Source organism: Pelobates fuscus, chromosome 1, assembly GCF_036172605.1.
Source record: "Pelobates fuscus isolate aPelFus1 chromosome 1, aPelFus1.pri, whole genome shotgun sequence".
Lineage (NCBI taxonomy): Eukaryota > Metazoa > Chordata > Amphibia > Anura > Pelobatidae > Pelobates > Pelobates fuscus.
In genome coordinates, this window is record NC_086317.1 from 457,990,331 (window position 1) to 458,000,281 (window position 9,951).

At 39.3% G+C, this 9,951-nt stretch overlaps 1 long non-coding RNA gene across 1 annotated transcript in view; it reads left to right on the top strand.

Annotated features, from left to right (window-relative positions):
• Nucleotides 1-9,696, top strand: part of LOC134599255 (uncharacterized) — a 54,288-nt gene extending 44,592 nt beyond the window's left edge. The window contains exon 3 of the long non-coding RNA XR_010090342.1: nucleotides 9,602-9,696. This is a non-coding gene — a long non-coding RNA (uncharacterized LOC134599255). The remainder of the gene's footprint in view (nucleotides 1-9,601) is intronic.
• The last annotated feature ends 255 nt before the right edge of the window (nucleotides 9,697-9,951 follow it).

The window sequence follows — 9,951 nt, forward strand, 5'->3', positions numbered from 1 at the left end:
TCAAATTAGAGCTTTCTACGGATCTAAATAATTGCAGCTGTTTTTCATAGGTTACTGGCAGAGCGTTTTAATGCCCTTAATTAAACAAACCGTATAAATTCATGTTTATTTTTTTTATTTTTTTTAATTGGCAAGTAAATTACTAATTGGTATTTTGGTATTTCAGTTCCTCGGTATGTGATATGCATATTTGTAATTTAATTTTTTTTTGTGTGTGCAAAATGTATCTTTACTGCTTCTACATCTGCCAGAGAGCATGGGCTGAATCTGAATGTTCCCATCTATGAGTACCTTTTAAATGTTTTTGAATCCTTCGGACAGTCCGAATTTGGGTCGTCTTGCCTTGCCAATCTTGTACTTTTGTTGTCCCACTTCTAAGGATATCAGAGAAAATTCCTCAGAAAAGTTTTTGGGGCATTGACTTTTTTTTTTTTGGCTAACAAGGATGGTCTGTCAACCTGGCGCATGTGAATTCCTTTTTGTCCCTCCCTCGCTGCTTTGTGTCATCTGACGCTGAACACATACCTTCCAACTGAAACATTGCGTGTAGAGTAATGTCGGTGGGTGGGGTAGGAAGGGATGGACCAGTGAGGTATATCGCGTCTCTGGCATTGCCCACAGGTGGTTAGCCCACCTGAACAAGTGACTCACTGCAGGGTCATAGTGCTGTTAGCGTAGCCCAAGCAAGTCTAATGATACGCTAGACATGCATGGGGGGGGGGGGGGGAGGGTCGGGGGGAGGGAACCGTTCCCTGGTGTCCCTTAAAGCCTAGAAAAATAGTGAGACAAGACCCTAAAATTGGTACTGTCTTGTCAAAAATTGCAATGGTTGGGAGGCATGTAATCTTCATTATCTGCCATGCACAATAGTGAGAGATTTATCAACTTTATAAAAAGTGGGACAATCATCTTGGAAACAAATTGGATCAGCATTGGTGATTACTCCACCCTTACAATGTTTCGCCACTCTTATGAACAAGGCGCGATTCTTTTAAAACTGTATTTTAATAGTTTAGATGCGTAATATGGATTTTATTTTATTTTATGGGGGCTGAATAGATTGTAGAATTCTGACTGGATTTGGCTTTAGTAATTATGAGATTTGTCAAACTGGCTGGAATTCAACAATTTTGTGAGAATTTTACCCATCCAAGTAAAATTTGGTGTTTAGTAAATAGGCCTGATTGTGTCACTTACATGAACCTTCTGGGGAAACATTGTGATTGGATCAGGCTACCACTTCTGATGATGTCAGAGGAAGTTCAGAGGCAGCAGCTTCAGACTTGAATAAAAGTATGATTTTACTATCTTTAGGGAGGCAAAGGGGGCTAAGTAGTGGTTTTAACACTATAGGGTCAGGAATACATGTTTGTGTTCCTGACCCTATACTGCTCCTTTAAAGTGGCACTGTCATGCCTAACTTGCCTTTCCCCAATCACTTCCTCTCTTAGAATCTGTTCTTTTCTTCCCATCTGATCTAGTTTTCTTTAAAACATAAGATAAAGTAGGGACTATTTTGTCTTCTGTATTTTTCCTACGCTTGACCAGCTTTGACCCAGAGGAGGAGCTAAGTCCACTCCATTTCCTGTGGTCAAAGCAATTTTCCCACAATAATCACCTCTCCTCTATGTTCTCCTGTTGCTTCATTCGCCATTCAAACGAAAGCGAAACTACCGAATTTCCTCCTGACAGAATGAGAACAGTTTGTCCATTCATGTTCGGAAAAGAACAGATCCTGAGAGGAAGCAATTGGCGAAAGGTAAGTTCGGCATGACCGTGCACTTTAACATTTCACCTTTCTAATAACTTCAAACTTGACCAGAAAAATGTGTAACTGGAATGATTATTCTTTTTAAAGTAACACCAGTTTAAAAATAGCCCAGTTGGCATTTTTTCAAGTTAAAATTATTTTGTTTAAAATGTTATATTCCTTTTGTCAGTTTTCCCCAATCCTGCGTTCGCATCATCAGGACAAAGTAATAGATTTGAAACCATCACAAATAAACCGTTTTCACTGAATAGACATTTTTATCCTCAAAGTCTGTGAATGCCAAACTCTGATCAGTGCTACAGAGTTTAAAAGCTATTCTTCTAAAATGAGTTCGGTCCAAGGCCAGTAAATCTTTGCAATTAATTTGCTGGGCCCTGTTCATGCAATGATTCCATTTTAAATTAAAAGTATTTGGAGTCCGAGTCATGTAGAGAAACGTGTTTTTTTTTTTTGTTTTTTTTTAGAGCCGTGATTTTCCACTTCTTCATAGCTAGACTTTATTGCTGCTATGCAATAGGTTTATAAAAGGAAAAAGAAAAGGCAATAATTAACATCAAAGGTCTTCATTTTAACTACATACATTAGTTCTTACACACACTTTTGGCACAAGTGCTTTTTACATTTCCATTGTTGCAGATCTTTCTACGATATATTCGTTCTTGTGCATTCGCTCTTTTGGCACAAGTGCCTTTTACATTTTGCATTGTTGCAGATCTTTCTACGATATATTCGTTCTTGTGCATTCGCTCTTTTGGCACAAGTGCCTTTTACATTTCCATTGTCAGTCTTTGTGTGCATTTTCTCCAATGATTCTGCAATATGCTGGGGCTTAATACATAATTGATAAGAGCACTAGCCGGGAAAGCTGTTTTGAGTTCTTAAAACAAAGCCCTGCACTTTTAATACCGCTATGAAAATGACTCTAGATGAAATGTTTAGATTATCTGAAATGTCTGAAACATACAGACTGTCTTCCAGACGACTACTCGGGGTGCTTCCGGGTCACTGACAGAGTTCTACTCCATTAAACAATGTTGGACGTCCTCACGCTTTGCATGTCTCACATCCATGCGCATCTGGTCCAACATTCACCTGGACATTGCAGGAGGAGGAGACCTAGCCAGTATAATCTAGAAAAGGGTTTCTAACCTTTTTATTGACAGCATGGGTAGGTGTGTATCAATACATCTTGTGACAGGGACACTATAATGTTGGGTATAGAAGTTTGTATTCCTAACGCTATAGTGTTGTTATTTTAACTTAGTAACTTTAGATGCAGTTGAACATTTTAAAATGTTCCTAGAGACGTGTGTATTTGACGTCTGCTGCTTGTGGAAATAGACATCCTTTGAAATACAGCAAAGTAAGTTATGAATGACCAGGCCATATTTACTCGCTTTCTTTTACATTCCTCTTCATGCGTTCTGGGAACCCGCACTTAAACATTTTCTCATTGCATTTTATGATTTCATTTGCTGTAAGTGTAGCTGTAACAAGTTGCCGTCTGCAGCTATAAATGGGTTAATTGTTTTTGCAGGTAAGAAAATCACAGAAAAATAGAAAATTACAGAGTGTAATCAAAAGTTTGCAGAATGTGAATTGACTAGATAATCTGTATTTAAGTATAAATTGAAGGCTTTCTAGTGATCTAAATGGTGCCATTTCTGTAACTGCGTGTGCTGATTGTTCACATCGAGTCTTTGTTTACACAGTGTGTGTGTACATGGAGATGTTAAAAGTAGCTGTATTTATTCAGAAAGATGTCGAGATGTAGCAAATTCCATCATTTGCAAGGATGCTGGATTTTGATTTTGAATTTGATGGATGCTGGATGCCCTCATGTAGAGCGCAAGGACGTCCAGCATTAGATAGGCGACCAGAAGTCACTTAGCAAGCAGGAACTACCTCTAGTGGCTGGCTGATTGACTGCCACTAGAGGCAGTCTTAACCCTGCAATATGATTATTGCAGTTTCCCAAAAACTGCAACAATGAACATTGTAGGGTTAAGGGGTCAGGAACATTGCACCCAGACCATTTTAATGAGATTAAGTGGTTTGGGTCCCTAGTTTCCCTTAAATCAGGATTGTCCTGCTGAAATAGAGACTGGTGGGAGGGCTGCTCCTTAACTGTTTTTATTAAAACAACCCTTCTTGTCATTGCTCTTTCTTAGACTTGATATGTTGAATAATGAATAGAATCCATCAAAATGTGTTATTGTCTTTGATTGAATAGTACTGCTTTGAAAGAATAAGCAGTAAAAAGAATAATAAAGAGGAAAAAAAATGACAAAAGTGTGATTTCTAGCACACCCATTCATGGCAGGCTTCGTGACCTATTAACGGACCGGCATGCAGTTTTACCCGTACATGAACTGTCAGACCCTTTTAACAAGGCATTTTAAATGTCTACGGAACACATGAAAAGGTTGGAAAGTCAATTTAATATACAGATGCACCTTATTGGTTTATAAGTAACATTTCTGGGTGATATTCTTGGAATGTTCCTCTTCATTAATGCTAAGAAAACAAATAATATATTCTAGTGAGAAAAAGGATGTGACGTTCAGTAAACTATTCTCCAATCTATTTGTACCTTTTTTTTTTTTTTATATTTAGAAGTGCATAGTCGCATATGGATAAAATACATTAACAAATCAACAGAAATAAATGAAAACATTTCAATTAACACGATCTCAAATAAAGCTAGACAATTTGGAGATTAAGGAATAACATGTCTAGAGAATGCAGTTCCAAGTGTTGTGTCAATAATCCGTGTTAAGGGCTGTTTACCTAGCATCCAACATTATACAAACATGCATTATAAGACAGGCTATATTCAATACGAGTGCATTCGGCAATCACCATGGTAGATCAATCTGAGACCTGGGATGGTGGGGTTAACAAAACAAAAAAAACAGAAACAAACTAAGAAGTTGTGCCTTACGCACCAACAGTAATCCATTTAACCTTTACAGTTAATTTTGCGTGACCAAATACTGGTCTGGTCCAACCATAATCTGTTCCATGGAAGCCATACTGCCAACTGTGAGAGTAGGACATTTGACCCAAAATAACAATGTTAGGGTCTGACCTGTGATGGCAACATAGAGACATAAACCCATTGTAAACTCTATGGAGCAGGAACTTCTATCCAAATGCATCTGTGTAATAACTCGTACGTGAGAGTACACCAGTGACATACCTCCTGGCCAATGACTTGTCTGGAGCTGAAAAACCTCCTCGGGAATAGTATGGAGACGGCTGTGTGAGACAGCTTCAGGTAAGTATAACTACCTTCCACTACTCCCTAAGCTTAGTTGTCCACCATGAAAGTGACAAAACTGCTTTAAGAGCAGTAGAAAAATTGACCCCTTGTTTTATCATGTTCAAACAGCTACTAGATGCATACTTGCAAAAACAGAATATTCAAGGATATAATCTTTCAATGTAGGGTAATAACTGCTTGATCCAAGGATTGATCTGACTGCCATTCTGGGGTCAAGAAGGAATTTTTTCCCTAGCTTGTTGCAAAATTGGAAGCGCTTCAAACTGTTTTTTTTTTTTTTTTTTTGCCTTCTTTTGGATCAACAGCAAAAAACATATGTGAGGAAGGCTGAACTTGATGGACGCAAGTCTCTTTTCAGTATGTAACCATGTTGTCAGTTTGTGTCTTGACTCATTTTAGTTAAAATGTTGAGTTATTTTTGTAATAGGACTTGAAGTCCTTTTTAAAGAAAATGTAAAATATAAATTCCTCAATAAAATGTTGTCAAATGTGTTTACGATGGAGAACTCTGTATTGAAGCCTTCAGAAAGCCTGTTCTTATTTGACTGGCAGACTTTGTGTTCTGAAACTTGAACTAAACAACAAAAGACATCAATAGCAAGGAGTACTAATAGTAAATCAACCATAATTAACAGCAAGATCTTCCTCTGACCCTTCATACATTATGTATTGTATTCCCAGTAACGTCAATCATTATTCATGAATCCCTCAATTAAGAATAGCCGCACTTTGTAAGCTCTGGGTTTGTCTTCTCCTAATATGCCCTCCAGAGTAAGATTGTTTTTGTGGTACACATCTTATTAAATAGCTAGGTCTAGAGAGACCTAATTAATCCAAATTTAAATCCTGCTTTGCTGTAGGAGTCTCAGGTCTACAGATGGTTTTTAGTAAGTTCGGGTATAACGAAAACATGAATAGAAATGCCATCATTCAGGAACTTAAAGCATTGTAAAGTGTTCTATCAAGCAAACCTTTTTATAAGGTTTCATTAATAATAGATTAAAGGGACCCCTAGTTGAATGCATTCTATACATTTTAAACTAAAATAGAAAAGAATACTTTAACGTTCCTGCAACGGCTGCATTTTTTTAGCTGCTATGCGTTTGACGGGCTGCATTCACAGTGTGAGAATAAAGACGTGCGCATCGTTTGTGGCTGCTGAATGCATCATGTACATATAAGCAAATCAGTCTCTGCAGGTAATAGAGAAGGAGTCTCGAACAGTATGCACATGCTTCAGGAATAGTGATGTGGTCTGATGGTAAACAACTCTGGGTTTTTCACTAAAATGAGAATTTAAAATTAATTTCAAATGTAAGATCAAAATAACCAAACTAGAAAAATTATCTAAGTAACCTCTGTTCAGCTACTCCGGCCTTAAATTTGAAATTCACTTTGAATTCTCACTTTAGTAAGTAACCCTGAGCTGCAACTCTGTTCAAGAAAATTGCAGGAACACTCTGTGCACTGTAACACTTGCAAGCTATAGCCAAACTCCACTTCTGTTTAGACTAAGCAACATTAAAGGGATGTTATAGGCAGGCCCATCGCTACCAGGCAGACAAACCAAGCAACGTTTTGGGGCCCTACGCTTCCTATAAGGCTGCAGCCGCCTGAGCGCTCTATAGATAGCCTCAGGTGGCTGCAGCACTCCTCTCGTCACCTACCCTTCCCTGTAGCGTGGCCGAGCTCCTCTACCTCCTGGCTGTCAGTCCGGCCGGGTACCGCGCGGTACAGGAGATTCAGTTTCCTGTTCCCGGCCGGACTGACAGGAAGTGCACACTGGGGGATGGGGAGGTGAGAACTGAGAAGAACATGGGGTGGAGGGGGAGTAAAAAGAACATAGGAAGGGGGGGGCTCCATGTTCTGGTTATAGGCATCAAATCAACTTTAGCTTAATTAAGTGATTTGGCTCCTAAGTGTCAGAGAATTGAGCAGTGAGACTGCAGGGGCATGATCTATACACCAAAACTGCTTCATTAAGCTAAAGTTGCTTTGGTGACACTAGTGTAATTTTTTAAGTTTATTAATGTGACATTTACTTGCTAAATATACATCCTATGAACTGATTTAATGTGATCATTTTTATAAATAGATGAGAATCCCAACTCTAATGCTGACACTTATTAAACACACATTTTAAGGACTCCATTCATCTATTACATAATTCACTTCTTGACTAAAAAGTGGTCTCCTACGTGCCCAAGTCTGACCCTTAAAGGGACATTCTCAGCACTAAAACAACTTTAGCTTAATGAAGTGGTTTAGGTATATAGAGCATGCCCCTTCAGTCTCACTGCTCAATTCTCTCCCATTTAGGAGTTAAATTACTTTGTTTATGCACCTCCCCTGGATTTAGGCACATCGATTAGTTCTTGTATAAAAGTTGAATAAAAAATGTACTAACTGACCTTTACTTTTGTATACATGGTGGCCATTCATCATCATAACCGTTCAAATGATGTTTAATTTCTTCACTCATTAATGCTGGGAGCTAACAAGCTAAAGTGCTTAAATTCCAGGTTCTGATTGTAGGCATCCCATGATCTCAGCAACTTGGTCCTAACCCGAGTCCCTTTCATAAGAGAGAATGCAGTAGAAGTTATTTCTTAACCCAAAAATCTGAAAACATTCAAGGAGATATATAACCATGTGTGCAGGCATTGACGGGATATGCATCACTTTAATTCAACAATCACGGTGCCGTGGGATTCTGTTAGCGTGGCCGCACAGAAACACAGCGGTCACGCCGACAGAAATAATAAATACTTACCTTACCCGCGGCAAACCACTACCCGACCTCCTTCCGTCCTGGTTCCCAGCGTGTGCGTTCCTAGAGACGCCGTCCACTGAGGTTCCTGTTTTAATGGGGATATTGCCTTTGCCCACGTTAAAGATGGCGCGTGCGTGTGATGTCACATCATAGACGTGCATGCACCTTTTGGGGTCAGAGGCCACATACAGCAAACTGCAGCTTTAGGAGGGTTATTTAAACCCATATTGCCTTTTGATCAGTGCCCTGTTGTGGTTTCCCTTTGCTGGTTATCAGAGAGTGTGTTCCTGATTGTATTATTCTGTTTTTTGACTTTGGCTTCGTTTTCACTTCCCTAATTTCTGGTAACCAATAGGTGTCCTATCCCTAGGAATTCAGGAGAAGTCCTTTAGGCTTGGCTGTCAGATTTACATGTGCAGTTGGAAGATCTCTTCAAAATCCTGACAGGGGGAGAAGAGAGAGAGAGAGAGTCTGATCTTCTCCCTCTTGCTGCTGCACAATAATGCCCTGTTTCTGCCAGTAGTGAACTGGTCTGAAACTGAAACGGGTGGGTTAGAGAGAAGAGGAAGACAGCACAAACTCCTCTAGCTGAGAGGCATGTCCCACAATGCAAGCTGACCAAGTTTATAGTACGTTTTATAAACATTTATTATATACTTTTCAAAGTTTTTTTTTTTTTTTTGTATATTTGTTTAAAAGTATTTGCTTGCTGGTATGAAAAAAGTAATTGTGAATTGAGTCGACATAATCAATTTAAAAGGACTTGTCTTATAAACTGTGTATGTAATTGATTTATAGAGGCAAAAAGAATCACTTTGTGATTATCTTAAAACCATGCAAGGCCATTAAAAAGTTGGCTACAAGCAAGAATAACTTTAATCATCCTTTTGGTGCAAAATATGCAAACTCTTTGAAGCCCATGATTCCATCATTCTCTATCATTTTGTTGCACATCCTACATGTCATTGTAAAACATATTTTATGTGTGTTTTGGAGTTCGAGTCTTTTTTATATAGAATGTCTGTCAATTAAAGCAGCCCTACGTGTGTGCCATAACAAGGACTGTTCAGTATGTAATGACATAACCAGTGGTGTATTTTGGATTTGTGCTGCCCTAGGCACAACTAAATGTGGGCACCCCCAAAATCAAAATTTGCCCCCCCCACCTCCGACAGACACATGCCCTCATTGCTACATGCACTGATATACACTCACTGACAGTTACACAGTCATTGGCACACACATACAGTCATTGGCACACACTATTTAACCAACACACACTGACTCGCCCACTCACCGACAGGCACACACTCTCAGATACACATAAAATGCCATACACACACTGACACACACTCACAAGCACACACATTCTCACTCACAGACACACACTGACCGCTACACTCACTAACTCACAGTACGGTGGACAGCCCCAGAACACGAGGCAAACAAGGCATTTGTCTGGGAGCTTGGGGTGGCGTTTTTTGGCACCCCCCTGAAAGTGCTGCCCTAGGCAAATGCCTTGTTTGCCTTGTGGTAAATATATCTCTGGACATAACGACACTCTTACATCTCATAAATTCATACAAGAATATAATTAAATGGTCATTTGTGATTGAGGGGTTCAAGATTAGAATTTAGAATGTTAGATTCTCGAAGCTGTAGCTACTAACTTTCCATTTTATACGTTTATTTTCCAGTGATATCAACTGTACATGTTTTAGGATCCACTTTTACCCTTAACATAACTATGAATTCCTGCATTTATTCACAGATCACCAGTCCTCCACTGTACAGAAGACCAAACGTTGGGCCTCCTGAAATTTTGTATTTTAGAAAGTGGAACTCTTCTTGGTTGCTTGTACTTGAAGACGATATCATGCGGCAGCTGAAAGGGAAGCCCAAGAAAGAGACATCTAGAGATAAAAAGGAGAGAAAACAGGCTATGCAGGAGGCTCGGCAGCAGATAACTACAGTAGTGCTTCCAACGTTGGCCGTTGTGGTGGTGTTAATTGTTGTGTTTGTATATGTAGCAACACGTCCGAATACGATCGAATAATGTGTCCTCACCTTTTACGGGTGCACAAGCCTTGTGCAAATGGTGCCAAAAACAACTTTTTTTCC